The sequence below is a fragment of the Pteronotus mesoamericanus genome, unplaced genomic scaffold (genome assembly GCF_021234165.1).
Source record: "Pteronotus mesoamericanus isolate MK-2021 breed Mesoamerican mustached bat unplaced genomic scaffold, CSHL_Meso_final scaffold_651, whole genome shotgun sequence".
Lineage (NCBI taxonomy): Eukaryota > Metazoa > Chordata > Mammalia > Chiroptera > Mormoopidae > Pteronotus > Pteronotus mesoamericanus.
In genome coordinates this window covers 13,835,971-13,857,586 of record NW_026555325.1, presented here as the reverse complement: position 1 = coordinate 13,857,586, position 21,616 = coordinate 13,835,971, and the positions used below count along the sequence as shown (strand labels likewise).

The following is a 21,616-nucleotide window of genomic DNA, read 5'->3' as shown; positions in this document are numbered from 1 at the left end:
GCTTTTTGAGCTCAGTTTAGTGTTGAATTCTAATTTTTCTCTTCTAAAGTTCACTCATGATGACTCCTTTGTAGACCCAATCTCTGAGAATCTCCAATGTGTTCTTATGTTAAAGAGGAACACATCTCTCCTCTGTCTCAGCGTCTGAGAATCCAGCAGTAGTATCAGCTTCTCTCTGCCAAAGTCCATTCATTCATTCTTCCAGATGGTCTTCTTAGTTAAGTCCTCTTTCAAAAGAAGGTCAGGAAAAACTCCCACAGTCTCTGACTCACCTAATTCTTTAAGTGCAGTTGCTTCCTAAACAGTAGGCATCTCTGCTGCCACAGGCCACTGAAGCCACCCTTTCACTTTACATGTTTCTCACTCAGAACACAGACCTGCATCCACTGTGTCTCCCCCAGATGCATTAAGCTCTTCTAATGATTCCTTTTGACCAAAGGCTTAAAATGGCCTATTACTTACACCCTGAACTTGGGCTTGACCAAACTTTGTTCAGGTTTCTCTCCTCCCTACAGGCCCCTAAAATCTGGCTTGACCCCAAATCTGAGCAAGCACTAAAGCTCCAAGGAGCAAAATGTCCCTCTTAACAGCTTGTTCTGACAATTGGCTGATCATTGCATAAAGAAACCTTTTCTCTTAAACTTCCCAGATTATGCTGTTTGCTCACCCCACTACTTTCCCTGCTCCCCGCAGAGTTTCTGTTAGTTCACTTTACTTCTCTCTACAAAAGAACACCCCTTTTGAAAACACATTATTATTGAGGCCCTTGCCAATTCTGAGGTCAGAATGTTCTCCCTATTAAAATAGTTTCTAAGTAAAATCTCTCCTTACTTAAGTCTGAATTTGCTTTTATTTGACACCTTTAAATGTCCCTTAAATGGAGGTGAAGAAAGAACTCTGTGGGTTCTTCCTCCTTTTAGAGGAAGAAGAAGGTTCCAAAAGTTCACCAAAAGTGCTCTCTAACTTCTCTGAAACACTCTCCAGTTATGCCATCAATATGGGTAAAAGGGTAAGTTTTTCTGACACAACTTTATTAACTCTAACTATGGTCTAGCACTTCTTTTAGAGTATGATATTTAAGGTTTTTCAGATTCACTTAAAATCCTACTACAATTATAAATGCATTTTGCTAAGGAAGAAAAGTGTTTTCCTTATCCTCTTAGTTTGTGTTTGGGGGCCTGTAAATTAAACTAACAAAAGACAGGTTCATAGGAAAGAAATGTACTATATTTACATGCATAGGAGTTCACAAAAATAAAGTAAAACTCAAAGAAGCTGTTAGATTCAGGGGTTCATATATCTTTTTAACAAAGCAAAGAGGGTTTGGGCTTCAAGAAATGATAAACTGTGGGGAAGTTACTAGCAAATACATGAGGGAACAAATGGAAGCTAAGGTCTATTTTATGCAAACTCAATTTAGTGTCTACTCCCTATCTTCTATGATGAGTTAGTCTTCTCTCTTCGATATGGGGATGGAGAAAGGGAGAGGAGCTCCTTCTGCAAAATGAAATGTATGCCTTCTTTTTTAGGCAAGTAAGAGAACAGCAGGGAACTCTTCCTGTATCTGCCTTCAGCTCCTAATGACCCTTATGCCAAAGTGGCATATTTTGGAGTGGTATACAAGTATTCCGATCCCCTTCACAATCAGCATATAATTTTTTCAGGGGCTACTCTAAAGATATTTCAAATATAGTGTGTGCATCACTGATTTTCAAGGAATGATTTGATATATAGTTTTCACTTAATATATTGGGACCATTATATTGTCATGCTTTTACAATTATTTAACAGTTTGGGAGCAGTACACATAGACAAACATTCCAAATAAAAAATTATTTGAGAAAAAAATGACTGATTTTTCAGCTAAATCTTGGAAAACTATTGAGGATATGAATGTAAATTTCTCCATCATGTTTGATAGTGGACAATATTATATTGGGGGTGACATTTTCAGCTAAGTAATGTATACTCATTAGATAATGTCTTCTGCAAGACTGAAATGTTCCACCTGGTGAGGCAAAGGGCAGACCACACAAGGCTCTGAACTTCAGGGCGAGGAGTCTACATTTATTCCAAATGAGATGGAAGGCTTTGGATGGTTCCCAACGGGGGAGCCTCACACCCTGATTACACTTTTAAAAGTTCCCTCTGGGATGTTAGGTGGGGAAAGGATGCGAAAAAGACTAGAATGGGAGTGAGGAATCCAGTCTAGATAGATGATGGCTACTTGGACACAATTGTTGCTAGAATTCAGCTTGAAATAAACCCCTCAGAAACTAGGCTGAAGACATTGCAAAGGCATGAGATACATTTCCGCCAGTGTGCATCCTCATTAGAGAGCATGCTTTCTCTCACCTTCCATGTTTTTTTGCCTTCACAGGGCACATCCTCATCCATCTTCTGCACTTACCACTTTTCGCTCCCTCCCTAGTTGGGTCATTTTGGTCTCTCTTCTGTCCTCAGCAATATTAATCTTGGCAATCCAGAAGACATAAACTTCAGGTACAAAGTCTGTGAAAAATTGGAGTATAAAATGCCAATCATCCTTTTAACCCAGGAGAAATTAGGCTGTTAATACTACAGCTTAGAGATTACTGCAGTATTTGGTATCAACTCCCGCTGGGTTCACATTCTAAGTCCACTCTCTCTATTCACTGTGATCTTGGACAAGTTGTTAAAATTCTCTGTGCATTGATTTCTTTATATGTAAAACAGGAATATTAATAATACTTATCTCACTTGACTGTTACAAGATTAAATGAGCTGGAATTTCAGAGTGCTTAAAACTCTACCTAACATATAATGAATGCTGCCTGGATGTTTTCTGTCATCATCATTACCTACCTTCTAGAGAGGTGTGAGGAAGAGATAAACGCCTATAAAGTGCTCCACACAGAAGCTCACACATTTATCCTAAGTGTCTAATTAATGCTCAGCTATTATTACTTTGCTCAAGAATGGCACCCATCTCAGCAATGATCCAGTATTTATTTTTTGCCTCCGTGTTGTTTATGATTTCTTTTCCAGCCCCTATATGGTCACCTGTGTCTGTGATGAGTATATTTAACCTCAGGGCCAAGAGAGAAGATATTGGAAGAGAGGCAGAAGTCACTGGCTCCTTTCCCAGTTTTTCTGCTTCTATTAAAAAAAAAGCAAAAGTATTGCTCATAAGAACTAGGTACCATATTTTGAGACTCCAGCTGAGGTAAATTAGTTGAATTGTTCATTAATTTTGGCACTCTTACATGAAATGAAAGCAGTTTTGGAGAGTGTGCTTTGTCTGGGTTAATTAGTAAATGAGAACATTGAGGCTTTACTACATTTTCTGCTTCAGCAATTCTTGTAATTGTCTTTTTTAGGTTTATGTTTTATATAAGCTTATAAAGATAGTTTTTTAATATCTATTCTACGATCCAAGGTAATTAGTAGTGTTCAAGGGTGGGGGACTACTGGACAGTGTTGCTGGATGAGAAAGAAACCAAATATATGGGGGTTGGGGGAAAGAGCAAAAAGCTGGCTAAATAAGAAAGAATGTGTTAAAGAAAGAACGACAGCAAAAAGAAGCACCATTAACAGCCTGTTCCATTTTGATGTCTGATCACATGTATCCCAACTTCATGTTTTTTACTGTTGTCCAACTTCATTTTTATCATCTTAATATTTATATTGTTACTGACACGGCTCACTTCTGTAATTTCTGCATGCCTCTTAAAGAGTCTCTCCACGTATGTGAGTTTTTTGCAGATATTTAAAAGTATTTGGCAGTCAAGGTTCTGTTACATAATAACAAACAAATGCTTAGTCATACAATGAGGAGATTTATGTTGGTGCTCCCTGAAGCACAAATCAGTTTAGAATGGAGTTTTTCTCTTTTCCTTTTTGTTTCTACCAATTTGTTAGAACAACATTGGCATTTGATGTCCAGGTTGAAATGTATACTATGTCTTTTCTTTTACTCTATAAAAATTACAGAACCATTTCTCCTGCTCACATCCCCACACACTTGATACTCCAGCTTAAGCTGCAGTTGATGTGTAACCAATTTACCTGGATGAGGGTAAGATTGATTCCCCTAGTGCTGGCTGTGCTAAATCATGAGAAGATCAAGAGGAAGAACGGAAAGAAGCCAAAAAAGACAGACTCTTATAAAAGTATGTAAGGTCATTTAGTCAAAAGTAGTTTCCTTACTCCAAGTAATCATCTCGACTATCTGACTAGTTGGGAAAGTAATGTTTATTAAGCCGCCGCAAAATGTGTATCAAATACTTTACATAATTATTTTATCTATTCTTTGCTACAGCACTGTAAAGTAAGTATCAGTAGTCTGTTTTTATAGGTGGGAACACTGAGGTTCAGAGAAGTGAAATAAACAACCCAAGGGGAGGTGTCTGCTGGTATATTTATAAAATGAAATTCTCATGGCAGGTGTGAGCCTAAGCTGTCTAAGATGATTCCTTGGACCATCTTTCCATGTGAGTGAGAGCAGCGATGTGATTCCTGGCGCCAAGCACAGGCTGCAGGCAGCTTGAGCATGTGTTTTAGGCAATATTACTCAGGCCGGTGGAATGTATCACAGAGAAAATGACATCACAGATGCTCCTGTGTGTCACACACTTTGGTTATTTAAGGGTTTGTAACAGAATCCTACACCAACAGGATTTTGGATGCATATGGCAAAACAAATCTAATCTTGGCTAGACCGTAAAACCCCTTGTCTGTTGAAGATGGAGGAATTCTCCCAAAGGACCCTGGTGAGAGACTGTCCGCCCTGTCTTAGGAATCCTTGAGGACTCTCTTGTTCCACTAAGTCTCCACATCCTTCTAAATCTGACTACCCCACTCAATAAAAGATCTCTCACCAATATCTGTATTTCTCTCTCTCTCATTCTCTCTCTCTCTCACACACACACACACACATCATTCTTACAAATTTCTCTCTTTAGAATTCTTTCCTTCCTTATAGATTCTCTCAAGAGACTCCATGGAAGCTGGGACTACTCCATATCCACAGAAAAATATTTTGATTATCCCAATGACTGATGGGCACATCTGTCATTTACTAGCATTTACTTCTGGCATGCAGGATTATAGATGCTAAACGTCCCCCAAAGTGGGGCAGTTTGCACAAATATAAATTGTCCCTCCCAGAAGTTAATAGTCCCTGTGAAGGAGCACTGCCTTGGAGTCTCCCTGCCTCCCTTTCTTCACTCCTGTCGCCATGCTCTTCCCTCAAGTCCAACCCAACAGCTCATTTCAGCAAGTGCCTTGTGGAAGAAGATGGGAAATGGGTTAATATGTCCCCTGAAATATATAACTTACTGTTCTGGGTTCTGACCTCTTCAGACTCAGGTTGTCCTAGTTTCTTGGCTTGCTGGGATCTCTGTTTTTTGCTCAACCTGCTGAACACTCTTATTGGCAACTACTCAGAAGGCTGCTGCTTGAAAATGTCAGTCCTTGGGGTTGATTTCTGCTGCCAAAAACAGCAGTTGTTGATGTCTGCTACATATTGCTAGGTCATCCATAAGGGTTCCTCCTTTTTTCCAATATGGAAAATATTTGTTCTGCCAAAGTCATGCCTACCCCCAGCATAGAAGTTGACAGGATTCCATTTGCTTCTAGCAGAGGGAGAACTGACCCCTATAAATTACATTCTTTAATAATGGCTTGGCCAAGAGAAATCTGGCATTATCCCAAATCTTTCTCTCTCCAGGCTCACATATGCTAGATGAGGGGGGAGAGAGGAAGGAAAAGGAGCAGTCAGGAATGGCTTCCCAGAGTTTGAGTTGAACAACTGTGTTAATGAGATGCTCCTTGTTAAGATACAAAAAAAAAAAATTAAATTAAATTAAAATACCTGGGGAAAAGTCTAGGTAAAGGAACATCTGGGGTTAAGCTTTGGCCTTAAGTTTGAGAGTCCTCCTGGATAGCTAAATGGAGATGTTAAGGTAGCAGCTGAGTATGAGTTAAGATTCCAGGGAGTGGCCAGGTGGGAGACATACTTTTGGGGGACAGATATAGCTTTAAGTCTAGGGAATTAGTAACAATAACCTAAAAAGATTGAATGTAGAAACAAAAAGGCATCTTAAGACTGGGTAGCTCCAGTGTGTAGAACCCCTTACTATGCAATCATTAGCAAGTTTTGAGTCTGGTGACTAGTACTGATAGGCAGGCTGCCTAGCTAGGATGCTGAAATTAATGGCTGGAGTATCAATTTTACTTATCCCATTGTTTTTCCCCAATCATGAAACAAAGGGTGAGATGTGCATAGTGGTGAGATTATGGATGATTTTTAATTTCTTCCTTGTCCTTTTCTACATCGTTCCAATCTTTATAATAAGCACACGGCAATTCCCTAATGAAAACAAAACAATAAATACTTTAAATAATAATAACATATATTGTGCACAGTGCCCTTCGAAGTGATCATAAACCTATGCACATTCCACTACATTATGAGGTGAACACACAGTGTAAGGGCAAGCATTTCATCTGTAGTATTCAAAGAATTATGCCTATAAACTTTTAAGTTTTTAAAAATTCTAGAATAATGATGCTTTGTTAAAATGATAAGCCCCAGATATCAGCATGGTACTTTGGACATAATAGAAGCATATTTATTGAATAAATAAAAGGTCACAGCTAAAAGTCACCCTACAAGGGCCTGCCAGTTAGCTTCAGAAGTAGTTTACAATCATATCCCTTATGTCTCTGTATGTTTTCCAGCCTCCGAAATGAAGAGGGATAGCAAAAATGCAATCAGGGAAATAATTCTTGGCCGCAACTCACATTCCAAAGGAAAAAATAACAACAACAAAATACCCAAGCAAAACCATCAAACCACATCCTGGAAAAAACCTTTAATGTGCTGCTGGGGCATCATCTGGTCCCCATCATTACCAGCTGTGACTTGCACACCCGGGAAAGGCCAGACTTCAGCCATAGGAACTAAAATAAAAGGCGTAACAAGGCTTTGAAGTGGAATGTGTTTAGCAGCATTTGTAGCTGAGGTGGTGACGAGAGAAGTAAAAGAAGGGACAGACAGGGTCAGTATAATAAACAGAGTTGCTGGTTCTTATTTATTAAAAATTTAAGGGAGCCCTTCAAATCCAGATAGAAATGGCAACGTTCAGGTCTGTCGCCATAGCCTTCCGTTTTTCGTCTGGTAGATGTGAATTATAAGCCCACTTTGAGCAAATTACACATGAGTGCTTGGGGAGATGGGACAATGTAACTGAAGCACTTTTTATCAAATGCAGAGAAATGACTTGAATACTCTGAAAACAATATCACCAACCTTAATTCAAGTACCAAACTATCACAGCTACAGTAGTTGGTTCCTAGAGCACATTCCACACAACAACAGTTCTTAGGGATATAAATGTGTCACAGGGTAAGTTAATCAAGATAAGCTTCTTACAGCCGAACTTTTAAGCCATACTGTGAGTCTCCCAGAGGCATATAATCAAAGCAACATTCCCCTCAGTTCTCTATTTCTCAAACTCTTCACCCACAGCATCATGGAACAACTGCATTCCAAAGAACGTGCTTGCTAAATCTTTCATAGTAGAGCTTGAGATTCACATTGGATTAGTCAGGAAAGAACTTGTAGAAGTTCTAGAAGAGTTTCTAAAGACAGAGATAAAGAAGTTGATAGGGAAGTGCGAGGAGGGCATGTTACACTGAAGGACCATAGAGAGGCTCAGAGGCAAACGTGTTTGCCAAGCTTGAGAGCAATCTATGTTAGTGGAAGAGACACGGATTCCAAACTAGGCTTAGTTGAGTAAACCTTCTGTAAGAATACTGCAGGAAGCAAATCAGGTAGCTGGAAAAGTCAACCAGCAGCTTGAATTTCAATTATTATGATGTCAATGAGAAGATAGCAGATGAATCTTGAATATACTAATCTTATAGACCACATATCACAGAAGAGAATTTTTAAGCTAGTTTTCTCAGTTATTGTTCTGAATGCTTCAAGAGTTGCCACAAATTTATAATGACCTAAATAAAAAAAGATGGTGTATACCTAATTAGGTTTCATCAATTTCTCTCTAAGTTTTACTTGTCTCTTGTATGGCTGTATGCTTTATAAGACAAATTAACAGTACTATTTAATGCATTTGTTCTTTCCAGAATCCAGGATTATCAACCTTAAGGCAGAAATCCTGCCAATTATAATCCTATCCTCACAAGACATCATCAAAATGCTGATTCATACTGACTAAAAAAGCTGCATATTAATTACTTATTTCAATGTCAGCGTGTTCAGTATATCTTGCTCTTTCCAAGGGAGAACAAGAGGAGGAGATATTGAGGCTTCCAGGGCACTTAATTAAAATGCACAATGCACCAAAAATAAGTTACTTTTGCCTTTTAAGTGGATTATGTAGAACAAACTTGTGAAAATTAAAGTGGAACTGACAGCTTGATCATTTGGAGCCAAAAAGTACATTTTTAGTCTGCTTTCTGAAATGCTTTTGGTGGTTCAAATCTCTGCAAGTTATGTTATGGTTTTTCTATGGCTTAGGCTTCTAATTACTTACTGCAAGTCTCCTCTCCTGGCATTAGTATGGCAGGTTTTACTAATGTCTGAGGCAGCAACGAGAACCTGACGTAACAGAAACTCATCTTGCACTTGGGCTGTGTTCACGTGCTGCAAGTCTAATGTTAAGAAATTATATCATGCACTATTTAATTAAATCGTGCTGTGTACAGCATCCAGCTGGTCAGAGCACTTAAATGGTAGCTGTTAGGATAATGATGATTTTGACAAGGTTAAGATCATAATGAGGACAAAATTGGTACTATTGCTTGCTGGTGACTTGGAGGGACAATACTCACCAAAACTCAGCTTGATGCCAAGAAGTCCCATAGATCCAGAACTTGAGCCACATTGTTTTCTGGAGCTTAAGCATATCTGGGTATAGCTAGATAATCTGGTTGCCCAAATGGTTTTTGGATAGAAGCTGAGAAGCCTATTTATAGTAAACTTATACTGAGGGAGGAAGTGAAGATAATGAGCTGATCTTTAAGCCATAACAAAGGCTTAATTATCACATTGGAGTAGGGATCCTGGTTAATCATGGTAAACACTGTCAGAACTGCCCCTGTCCCAGCCTCCTGGACACATGTGTGTCAAGAAAGGAAGATAGAGCTGTGATTATTAATTAAAATAATCACTTCTACTAAATTATATAACATATCTGTTGTGATCCTACCCTACCAGAGCATCAAGCAAAAGGAAGAAGACCTATCTCCTCTCTCAGCTCTGGCCCCTCCTCATTCTCCTGGCACTGACCCCAGGAGATTTGGTGAGATGGAAGCTCAGGTCTTTGTTGGTGAATTAATTCACCTGCCAACTGTGCTAAACAGAGCCACAGGAGGGACTGACATGGCCACTCAAGAAGCAGGGAGAAGGGAGATTCCAAGGCCAGGGGAGGATACGCACAGCCATGTCAGGGAGACACCATGCACAGAAGAGCAAAGGAAAGACCACACTGTCCAATGGTGCTACATGTGTCAAGGGTAAAACCACACATAAGTGCATTTAAGGCACCCGATAGAGAGTCCCAGCAATATTGGTGTGTGGGCTGGCAGGGAAGCTGACAGTCCTCTGCCAATAGGTGGGGAGAGGCAGCAAACCTGGTGAAAGTTAAGCTACTACTCTTAATGTGACCTTATATGTTGTCCTAGCTGATGAGTCCTGGGAGAAATGTGTGGCACGTATGAATCTAGAGAGAGGTCCCCTTGTCTATTTTCTAAAATAGAGCAGAGTTCTGCAAACTGTCATTGTAGGAGAAAATGTGGGGGACTTGGAAAAGCTAGTCGAAAATACTAAGTGTCTCTTTTTCATTCATTTATCAAACATGAAAGTAAAGCATGGGGGCAGAGAGGTGACTGGGCTAGGTGAGAAAAGTAGATTGGAAAGAGCAGAAGCAGAGAGGGAGAGAAGCAGCCAATGGGTCAATGAGCCACTGTCATACATGAGGTTCTTGGATTTATTTCTTGGCATGATTTTTCATTAATTGTCAAAAAAATAAATGAGTCAAATATTATCATCATCATACAACAAATAGCTAGCTGAGTTTCAGAGAGATGAAGTCCAAGATCATAGAGCTTCTAAGTGGCAGAGCACTGTCTATATGACATGAAAGCCCATGCTTGCCCCTGTCCCCAACCCCTCAAGCATGAACAAGTCAACCTGAAGGGGCACAGAAAGAAGATGTTAAAATTCATATTTCTATTTCTTTTTTGTTTATGCTGGTCAGTAGGACCATTTTAGTCCAGATCAGGTAGTGATACAACATACACAGTCTACAAGGCATTAGGAAGGAAGAGTGGTTGACAGAGGGGCGACAGTGGCCCCGTCACTCATTTGCTAGTTTTTAGCACACCATGGTGCCTTGTAGTGCATGGGGCCCAGGTATGTCACTTAATTGTTTCTAACTAATTGAGCTACGGGTTGATATCCAACACTGTAAATAGATACTGCTTCAGTGAATGTTACCTATTTGCATATACTGTGCTTTTTGGGGGGTTTTCTTTCTAGTTATGCATATTATTAAAACCAAGTATCTATATCTACCTAGACACCAATATGTAAATCTTTTTTCAAATTTTAAATAATTTCAAAAATAATGAAATACTTGTAATAGGTTCAATACTAATAAGTTTAGTATTTCATGTGGAATGAAATAATTTTGCCAATAATGAAAATACAATTTTAAAATATTACATGTTATATCTTTATCTCACCTTTAAATTACTCTTTTGGAGTGAAATGGACAAGATATATTAATTTGGTGGTACAGGCGTATAATTATTAACAAATAAATTTAAATGTTTTTATTGAGAATTCAGATACAAAAAGTCTAATAAAATATGTTATAAAAATTGTTTTCTAACAAAGGCCTGTAACCAAGACTACTCTACCCAGCAAGGCACTCATTTAAAATAAAGTGTGAAATAAGGAATTTCCCAGACAAAAGAAGGCTAAAAGAATACACCTCTACCAAACCAGCATTGCAAAACATGCTAAAAGAACTGCTTTAATAAGATGGAGGAAAAGAGTGAGAGAGAGAGGAACACAGCTACAAAGGGAAAAAATGGCAATGAATCAGTACCTATCAGTAATAACTTTAAATGTAAATGGATTAAATGTTCCAATCAAAAGACATAAGGGTAGCTGAATGGGTAAGAAAACATGACCCACACATATGTTGCCTACAAGAGACCCACCTCAGAACAAAAGACCTATATAGACTGAAAGTGAAGAGTTAGAAAAAAATATTCCAAGCAAATGGACAGGGAAAAAAAGAAAACCATCATAGCAATATTTATATCAGATAAAATAGGTTTCAAAACTAGGCCATAAAAAGAGACAGAGAAGGACACTTCATACTATAGGGTAGAATCCATCAAGAATATATAAGCATTGTAAACATATCTGCACCCAACATAGGGGATTTTAACACTCCACTGTCAGCAATGGATAGTTATTCCATACAAAGATTCAACAAGGATATCGTGGCACTGAATGACACTTGAGAACAAATGGACTTAACTGACATATACAGAACCTTTCACCCAAAAGAAGGAAAATATACATTCTTTTCAAATGCACATGGAATATTTTCAAAGATAAACCACACGACAGGACACAAACAAGCTTCAGCAAATTAAAGAAAATTGAAATCATATCAAACATTTTCTCAGATCACAATGGGTTGAAACTAGAAACCAACCTCAAGGAAAAAACTCAAAAACAATCAAATCCATGGAGACTGAATAACATGTTATTAAACAATGAATGGGTTAACAGTGAGATCAAGGAAGAAATCAAAAAGTTTCTAGAAATAAATGAAAATGAACACAAAACCGTCCAAAACCTATGAGACACAGCAAAGGCAGTCTTCAGAGGGAAGTCTGTAGCAATACAGGCCTACCTAAAAAAAAAATAAAATAAAAAAATTTCAAATAAACAACCTAATCCTACATCAACAGGACTCTAGGAACCAAACAACAAACAAAGCCCAGAGAGAGCAGAAGGAAGGAAATAATCAATTAAATGGCATAGAGACTAAAAGAACAATTCAAAGGATCAATAAATCCAGAAGCTGGTTCTTTAAAATGATAAACAAAATCAACAAGCCTTTAACCAGACTCATCAAGAAAGAAAAAGAGAGGACTCAAATAAATAAAATCTGAAACGAAAGAGGAAAAATTACATCTGATACCACAGATATACAAGAGATTGTAAGAAATTACTATGAACAGATTGTAAGAAATTTGAAAATCTTGGTGAAATGGACAAATTTCTAGAAACATACAATCCTCCAAAGCTGAGTCAAGAAGGAGAAGGCCTGAATAGACTGATAGCAGATAATGAAATTGAAGTAGTAATCAAAAAACTGACACACAGAAACCCTGAACTAGACAGATTCACAGGAGAATTTTACCAATAATTTGGGGAAGAGCTAACCCTGATCCTTCTCAAAATATTCCAAAAAGTCCAAGAAGAGTGAAGGCTCCCAAACTCTTTTCATAAAGCCAGAATTATCCTAATTCCAAAACCAGGTAAATGCACAACAAAGAAAGAAAACTACAGGCCAATATCACTGGTGAATATAGATGCTAAAATTCTCAACAAATCTTCAGCAAACAAGGTCCAGCAATACATTAAAAAGAACATACACCATGATCAAGTGGGAGTCATCCCATGGATGCAAGGATACTACAATATACACAAATCAATAAATGTTATACACCAAAAGCAAAATGAAACACAAAAACCACATGATCATTTCAATGGAAACTGAAAAAGCATTTGATAAACTATAGCGCCCATTTATGATTAAAAAAAAAACCACTCAGCAAAGTGACAACAGAGGGAGTATACTTCAACACAATAAAGGCCATATACGAGAAAACTACAGCCAACATCATACTCAATGGTCAAAAATTGAAAGCTATCCCTCTAAGATCAGGCACAAGACAAGGGTGTCTGCTTTTATCACTTCTATTGAACATAGTATTGAAAGGTCTACCCTTCCTACCTCCAAAGGGAATTCCTACCCTTTGCAACAGTATGGATGGAACTGGAGAGTATTATGCTAAGTGAAATAAGAGCCAGGCGGTGAAAAACAAATACCATATAATTTCACCTATAAGTGGAACCTAATCAACGAAACAAACAAGCAAGCAAAATAGAGCCAGAGACATGGAAATAAAGAACAAACTGACAGTGACCAGAGGGGAGAGGGAAAGGGGATAATGGGGAAAGAAGACAGAGAGGCAAGTGAAGGAACATGTACAAAGGACCCATGGGCATGGACAATGCGATGAGGATTGACTGTCAGAGAGGCAGGGCGGCGGGGCTGGGTAGAGAAATGGACGAAAAAGTGGGTCAACTGTAATTGAACAACAATAAAAAAAAAAAAACCCAAAGATTAAAATGGGGATAAACTGGGACAGAGAATTCTAAGCACACACGAATATTTTTTTCTGTCTTCTATACTATATATCAGAGTGTAGTGAAATTGTGTGATATACAAAAAGTTCTTGAAAAATATTTTTAAATGAATAAGTAGAAGAATAAATACCACAGTGATATCAGGTATTTTTTAAGGGATGTTTGGGGAAAGAAACGAAAAGGAGATGCCTTAACTTAAATGAGAAGGTTGAAGCCATCATAGGATGAGCATACATAACCATGAAACGTAACATATGTTTGTTATCCCAACATCTATTGTAGAAGGTGCCATTTTCACTGTCAAAGTTATCTGATTTAGATGAACATATTTTGTGGTCAATCTAATTATACAAAAACAAATTTAATTTTCACCTTTTTAATCTCAGTATTTCTCTCACTTTTTCTCCTTTTTTAGCCCTGACTCAAATAAAAATTACCTTTTTAATTTCATGGCCACCTCTGTCATCTCTATGTGGTACCCTCTTAGCTGTGATAACTTATGGCACAATCTTCCTTGCTTCCAACATTCATCACTCGCCCTCTCTTTAGGCTCCTTCTGCCCTTCCTCTAAACATAGTTAGGTCTTGAAAACTCTAAAATAAAATTTAAAAAGCATTATTTTGAGACCAACCTCTCTTAGAACACTTTTCCTTTTTTATTTTATTTTGAAATCTCTAAAAGGAAGTCCTTATTTGTTACATCTGTTGCCCTAGACACCCAACACTTGACACACAGAAATTTTCCTCTTCAAGATTCCCAATGACAATACTACTTCAAATACCCTGTTCTCTACATTCCCCAAAGTCAATTTAAGGTTTGAGCAGGAATCCCCGTCTTTTGACCAAAAAAAATGGTCCTCCTGTACCTAGGACAATCAAGAAAATGGGAAGGGGGCCGAAGCTGCCCCCTGCTTACTCAGCCAGGTGGAATGAGTTGGTGACCTTCATATGGTCACGAGCACATCAGTCTCTCACCCAAAGATATTTTCTCAACCCTCCTCCCTGTGCATCTTTCCCTGAATATTCAGAATTATCGGTCAGATTTCACCAAAGTTTTTATTATTTTGGTGTATCCCAGCACACTGAGGGATATAGTATAAATACCATGGAATTTGAAATCAGAAAGATCTGAATGTGAATTCTAGGTCTGTCCCACCATATTTCTCAGTGACCTCCCCCAAGTTATTAGACTCTCTCAATTTTATTTCATTGTCTATCAAATGGAAATGAGCACACCTCACTCATAGGTTGATTTGCACTAAGACTTATTAAAGACTGTTATGTGGACACTAGTTTTTGTATTTTATTATAAAGTCTTCAGCTGTCTCAAATGACACAACTCAGTGAGCTGTGTTTAATTCACATGAATGCCATGGAATCAGAAGTGTCCTAAAAGATGTAATGTTTAACTCTCCACATAAGTTGAGTCTAGAGCCTTCAGGCAAGACACCATCTCTTTTTATGAGAACACAAAACAAAAAAACAAGCAAATATACTTAGAAACTTTCTGGACTGTGCCCAAGATCAGAGTTATTTTCCTATAATTAGTACTGAGTATTTTTTTCTCATTCCATTTACATAATATATAAATAAAAGGAAGAAAAATATGAAAGAATACAAGGGCAGTGTAACAGAAAAATTTTGCCACTACCACCAAATGCCTGAGGAAGGGGCAAGAGCCCAGCCCGAGGAAAGATACACATACCATCCTTCAGAGGCCTGCAGGAAAAAGATGTTCAGTGGCTGGCAGGGAGGGGGGTCAAAAAATGGGGGGGTGGTTCTAAAGAGCCTTCAGAGGATCCATACAAATCAGAGTCCACTTTAAACACTTGCCAAGCCATGGCACGTGCCACTGTTCACAGAAGTGCTCACTGACAAGAGCAATCTCCCTCTTCCTTCTCACCTTCCCCCACATTCCCGACTCCATAGGGATATGGAGGGGAAGATGTGAACCACTAGCTTAGAAAAACAGCTAAACACAGAACCACTTCTCAGTCATAAACTGTCTTTCCTGCAACCTGCAACAATCCCAAACTGGAAAAAGAAGGAGCATCTCAATTTAAAATCAAGCTGGGAGTTTTGATAGTTATATGGGACTGTGCATTACGATTACTTATTTAAGTATGTATTTTATGTGTGGTCACTGAGAGTGACCAGAAAAGTCAAGGGACTGTCTAAATTTTCACCCACCGACAGGGCTGCCTCAGGAAGAAAAAATTAGATTCACTGGGAGGCAGAAAGAAAATTGTGTGACTGGTTCGGTAACGTCAGTTACTTCCCAGCACAGCTCCTTACTTTGCTGCCCTGGGTTGCTGCAGGTGTCTCTCCTCTCACCCCGGCCGACCCACAAGCTGCATCTGCTGCGCCTTTTAAATTCAGCACTTCCTGACATAGCCTTAGGCTCGAGAAGCCCACTGTGAGAGACACAGGGAGTGGGAAAGGTGCGCTGCATGGGGACTCCAGGAGCAGGATGCTGGGTTTTCGTCTTGACGGTCAACACTGTAAGCAGAGGCGGGAAAGAGGAATTGTGGTCTGCTGGGTTGACTGGTATTTAAGGCGTAACAGAGGGAAGAATGATGGGAAGTAGGATTAGGGCAGGAATTCCAGGAGAAGGAGCAAAGACAAGGGATGTTACAATTGACATTAAAGACTTCTGCTACCAAGAGTCCCCACATTCCTCCCAGCACCCCTCAACACATAATCAAACCTCTGTCCTGCCACGGCCAAGCACATATTTGTTGATAAGCAGCATGAGATTGGTTAGAGACAGAAAAGAAACTCTTTCTTTAGCTATGACCCGAGAAGTTAAAATTTTATCTCAGTGTGGTTCTCTGAAGAGCCGGAGAAAATTGTTACTGAGAAGTTTCCAAACTCTGATTTAAAAAAAAAAAAAAAAAAAAGGTCAAGCAACTATAGACATGTTAGCCTCTACTCAGAGAGCGGCTGTTCACAGTGATTTATGGGCAGAATTCCTGGGGTGGGGGGAAGGCAACAGGCTCAGTGCTATAGACCAAAGGACACAATGCTTTATAATCTACTGAACAAATGATAAGTCAAATTACAGAAAACATGGAACTGCAGAGATAAAAGCACACTCCCTGGGGCCAGGAAATTGTAGAGCATTTATCCAGGAAGTTTAAAACGAGAGAATTTTCCTGAGCCTACTCCCTGTGTTTATGTCTCTTGTTCTCATTTTTCTGTCTTAATATCTCATTTCCTGTATTTTACTGACATTTTTAAAATTAACCTATGTAGAGAGGTAAGTGAGCATTTTATATATTATATGTTAATACTAACATATATATTAGTTTAAATATTGAAAAATTATATTGTCTCTAAATAGTGATGCACTTTCCATCTGAAAACAAAAAACAAAAAAACCTTAATCCCTTAATCTATATACAGCCTTAATTAACCAAAATACAGAGAGCATAATATAACAACAATTTTAATGTTGTGGCTAAGAATAAATCATCCTGATTTTAACATTTGCTTCTGAGGAGCTTCCACTTTCTACAACATTTTTTAATATAATAGGAAGCACTATTTTCTTCCTCATTAAAATTACTATACTTAATGAAATTTAAAATGGTCACTTTCATTTCTAAAATTCAATGTATATCAATCAACACATGATTCCTCAAATCATCTCCCTACATTCATTTCGCAAGGGTTCATATTGACAACACAGGAAGTAAGTAATAGTTATGCAATGATTTGTAGTGTTTAAATGATTAGAATTTCCTTGGCATATAAGATCCCTTAGCCTATCCTAAACAGCCATTCTTAAACGTCATTGTTTTGATCATGTTTCCTAAGTGTTTACTGTAAAAATTTTTTGATTTTTGAAATTCAGTCTAGCTTGATTATTGCAGAAATTGATTATATTGAAAATTCACCTCAATAATTGTTGAGGATTTTTTCTTTTGGCAGATGCTGTATTAGCAGCATTAGATGCAACAGATCATGAAATTCCCACAGCCACCCTCTGAGACTGGTATGTTTGCATACAGGGTGATCTTCAGAGCCACCCCAGAAGATCCTCAGCATCCACCATCCCACACATTCCCGTGGAAAAGCCTGAAGTGTGCAGTGGCGGAGTGTCCTGCAGAGCCCAGGAGGACCCGCTGCCTCACAGAGATGTCCAGCAGCGCCTCGCAGCCTGGTTCTGGAAGGTGCTGTGCGGTTAGAGCAGCTGTGACAGCACCCAGGTGCTTCTCTCGCTAGGGCGCCAAGGCCCAGAAGAAAGACCAGCTCTCTGATTAGAAATATCTTTCCTGTCCTCCCTGCTGTGAAAACACAGACATTTGTACTTCTCCGCTGTGGATCTTTCCTTCACATCCTAGTATCCCAGAGTTCAAGCTGACTTCTCTTACAGTTGATCATTCCATTACACTTAGAGAGAAAAATTCCTGAGCTTAAATAAAGTGTGCTTAATGCAGTAAGCATGAACCCTTCAAAATATGTAAAAACTAAAGCTTTGTTTGATTACCTGTTATGGTTTAATTATGCGTCCCTGGTCCCTCCAGAAAGAAAAAAATATATTAAAGTCCTAAGCCCCAGTACCTCAGACTGTTACTTTCTTTAAAAAGAATGTCTTCATAGAAGTAACCAAGTTAATATGAGGTCATGGGTTGGGAGCGGGGAGAGTTCTAATTCAATATGACTAAAGTCCTTATAGAAAAAGGGAAATTTGAACACAGACAAGCACAGAGGAAAGATGACGTGAAGACACACAGGGAGAAGGCCATTTGAAGGTAGAGATGGGAGTGAGGCAGCCAAGGAATGCTGAAGATGTCTGGCAAACCACCAGAAGCAAGGAGGAGGCACGGAAAGATCTCCTACAGATTTCAGAAGGAGACTGTCTCTCAGACACCTGGATTTCAGGCTTCTGCCTTCCAGACTGTGAGACAAGTTTCCGTTGTTTTAAGCCACTCAGTTTGTGCTATTTTGTCACGGAGGCCATAGAAAACTAATAACATTAACCAAATTTTTCCCAGGTTTCCTTTCTCCCCCTATTATTATTTTGTGAGTTTGAGTAGCTGCAGCTAAATGACTATTCTGATTTTTCTCTTTTAGTAAATTATTTTTGACTTCAGAGATGAAATTTAATCTGTAGTTCCACGCTGCTGCAAATGAAGCTATAAAAGAGTTTCACTATTAAAGGAGGTCTTCTCTTTAGGCTGCAGCACCTCAGGAAGTTTACTGATAAGATCCACAGATACTGGCTCATAGAATTTTGTGGTATTATAGCTTTAGCACAAAAGGCAATTCTGCCTCCCCCACCTTACAAATGAGTGAGAGTTTGAAAGACAAAAGGCTTATCATTTTGTGCTTGACAGCTCAGCCTCGGCCAGTAGCATCTTGCATCTGCAGATCTGCTTGTCATTACATCCAGAGGAGAGCTCGAGATATCTCCAGGCTTCAGGGATGCTTCCAGCAGAAATAACATCCGTCTCCACATTGTAAGCACTGTGCCCACAGGCATGTCACTATCCCCAGCTACACACAAATCCAAGTGAATTAAAGGTGCAGAAGCCTGTTCCCATCCTTTCTAATAATACTGGTGAAAATGTAATCCTCTGTGGGATGGAGGATTAAGCAATCTTATACCCTTTAATTACAGTGATGTTTTAGAAAGTTTTTCTGATTATTTCAATATCTTTTTCTAGGTCAGAAAATGTATTGTAAGACCTCTCACAGAATGCTGTCAAACCATTCATATATTCATCTGTTTATTCAATAGCAGATATTAATAAATGAAATAAACTGCAACCATTTATTAAGAATTTACTATGTACCAGGCACTGTTCTGGGGCTTTACCATATCACTTCCTACTTCTCATAGCAACCACATAATGTAACCACTGCTGTTACCGCATTTACAAATAGGACTAAAAGTGACCTTCAAACTAACCAAGGGTCCATGTTCAAGTTTGCAGAGTCAGTAGCTGAAACCAAATCTCTGACTTCAGAGACCACCCTCTTAATTCCTCAGCTATTCTGCCACAGTTGAAAGCTCATTAGCGGTCAGCAATTGTGCTAACAAGAGAGAAAAAGGGTTTTTTTCCCCCCAAAAGCTATATTCCTTGTGGTCAAGAACTTAAAGTTCAGGGAGAAAAAATGATAAATAAACATCTCATTCTAATTGAATCTGATAATCCCAGAAATGTAGTTGGTTGTTTATGCTGCTATATAACTCATTAAAAAGTCTTTTAATACATAATGCCAAGGGCCGTCCCTCTATAGTATTTATTTAAAACATAAATTTTATTTAAAAGGACCTTCAGAGAGAATATGAATGACATTGAAAAAATGTATATATATAAATTTTATATATGTATATATATATTTGTTATATATTATTTTTATATATTATATGTTATATTTGTTATATGTTATAAATGTATAAACACATAAAACATTTTATATATTTATATAAATATATATATATTTGGAACTCAAATGGAAATATTGTAGAAGTCCAGCAGATTTACCCAGTCTTGACAAACCTAAGAAGTAGTCATAAAGTCATAAAGACTGTAAGGCAAGAGTGGCCTTCTCCTTTCTTTCCTGGCCAATGCTGCCTGGAAGAGGACTTGGTATCTTTCCTCTCTTGCCTTTCTCTTTCAGACAAATTCTAAACTCATCAGGAGTCGCCTTGCTGCTATATATAAGAAAGCATCTGCTTTAGCCCAGAACAGCACGCATTCCCAACATCAAGTTTTAATCAAGTCTTGGCTTGTCTTGGGCCTGACTTCTTTAAGCTCCCTAAGGCTGAAGGTTACTGTTAAGTGCTGCCTTATGCAATTATCAATTGTATGCAACCTCATGGCATTTTATAGCTGAAACAGACCTTAGAGATCATTTCGTAGAACCTGCTTATTACTCTGTCACCCCTCAGCATTTATACAATTAGTTTGCTCTATTTAATTTGTGTTTATACAGTTGTTGCTTTGTAGTATACTCAAGAATTCTTCCCCTATGAGTTTTTTTCTCTAAACTAAATTACAAGATCCTCAAGTGCTACCATAAAACAGTCAGTCAGAACACAAGGGAGTCTTCCCCATTGGCCAAGATGGTGGCAGGAGGGAGGTCCTTAGACTAAGCTCACAAAAAGCTAGCAAGTTAATTGGATAGGAAAAAGCCCATCCCCCTTCCAGTACCAGATGGGTGGTGGGACCAAGGGAAGGCAGATACATGCACCATAAAAGTAAAAAATGGCACAGGGAAATGTTTTGGACCAAAGAGGCCTGTCACGTTAGCCAGGGGAAAGAAGGGATTGGTTGGGAAGCTTACCCACCTGAAGCAAGAAAAAGTTTAGGAAGTTGCTTGGTCATCTTGAGAAAGTACCTGGTCCATCCCACACCCAAGCTAATATAATCCCAGGGGAACAAAGAAACCATGTCCTACCAACCTGGTGAGGGACTGGCTGGTGTGTTCACACACTCTCCAAGAGGTACCTGACCTTGTAACCCTAGCAGCCACATGGCCCATGGCCATGTGGGTTTTACACACAGGTTCCAGGAAAGAACTTGAAATGAACAGCAGCCAGGAACAAGCTAAATTACATGGATGGGGACTATGACCACTTAGCAGCTGCCTGAGGGCCCAAAGGACTGTACTTTAAACTGGAGCAGGAACTCTGGACATTGGCTTTTATCTTGGTCTTGCTGAAGAGATGGGCTTTGAGACAGGAGTCAGCCATTCTCCCAGACTGCACAGCACCTGAATAAAACTTCTTTTCTCTTACACCAGAATCTGCCTCACAAGTTTGGCTTTTGTGGTTACAGACAGCCAAACCTCCATTTTTGTTTGGCTCCACAAGGACAGGGACTGAATATGTATAAAGTACCTTTGTTTCTACTGCTCTTTCCAATGGTTTTCATGTGAGTGCTCAGTAAAAGTTATCAAGGGGATAATCCAAAAATATAAAAAGTAGGATAAATAGTCTGTTTGAAAGTCTATTTTCTTCATTTAGTTACACAGTCCTAAGTGTTTTGAATTTGGATTATTTTATCTTACAGTCTTATGATATTAATTTGCATTAAGCACCTATCCTTAGATAACTTTGGAATCTTTGGTTACCAGTAATCACTCAGCAGTAACCAGTAATAGAAACCCACTCACAACTAAATAAGAGAAAAGA

The 21,616-nt window shown here is 38.7% G+C and overlaps 1 pseudogene; it reads right to left on the bottom strand.

The window, feature by feature from the left end:
- The window catches only part of LOC129061793 (40S ribosomal protein S14-like), a 101,838-nt pseudogene that overhangs the window by 49,236 nt on the left and 30,986 nt on the right, over positions 1–21,616 (bottom strand).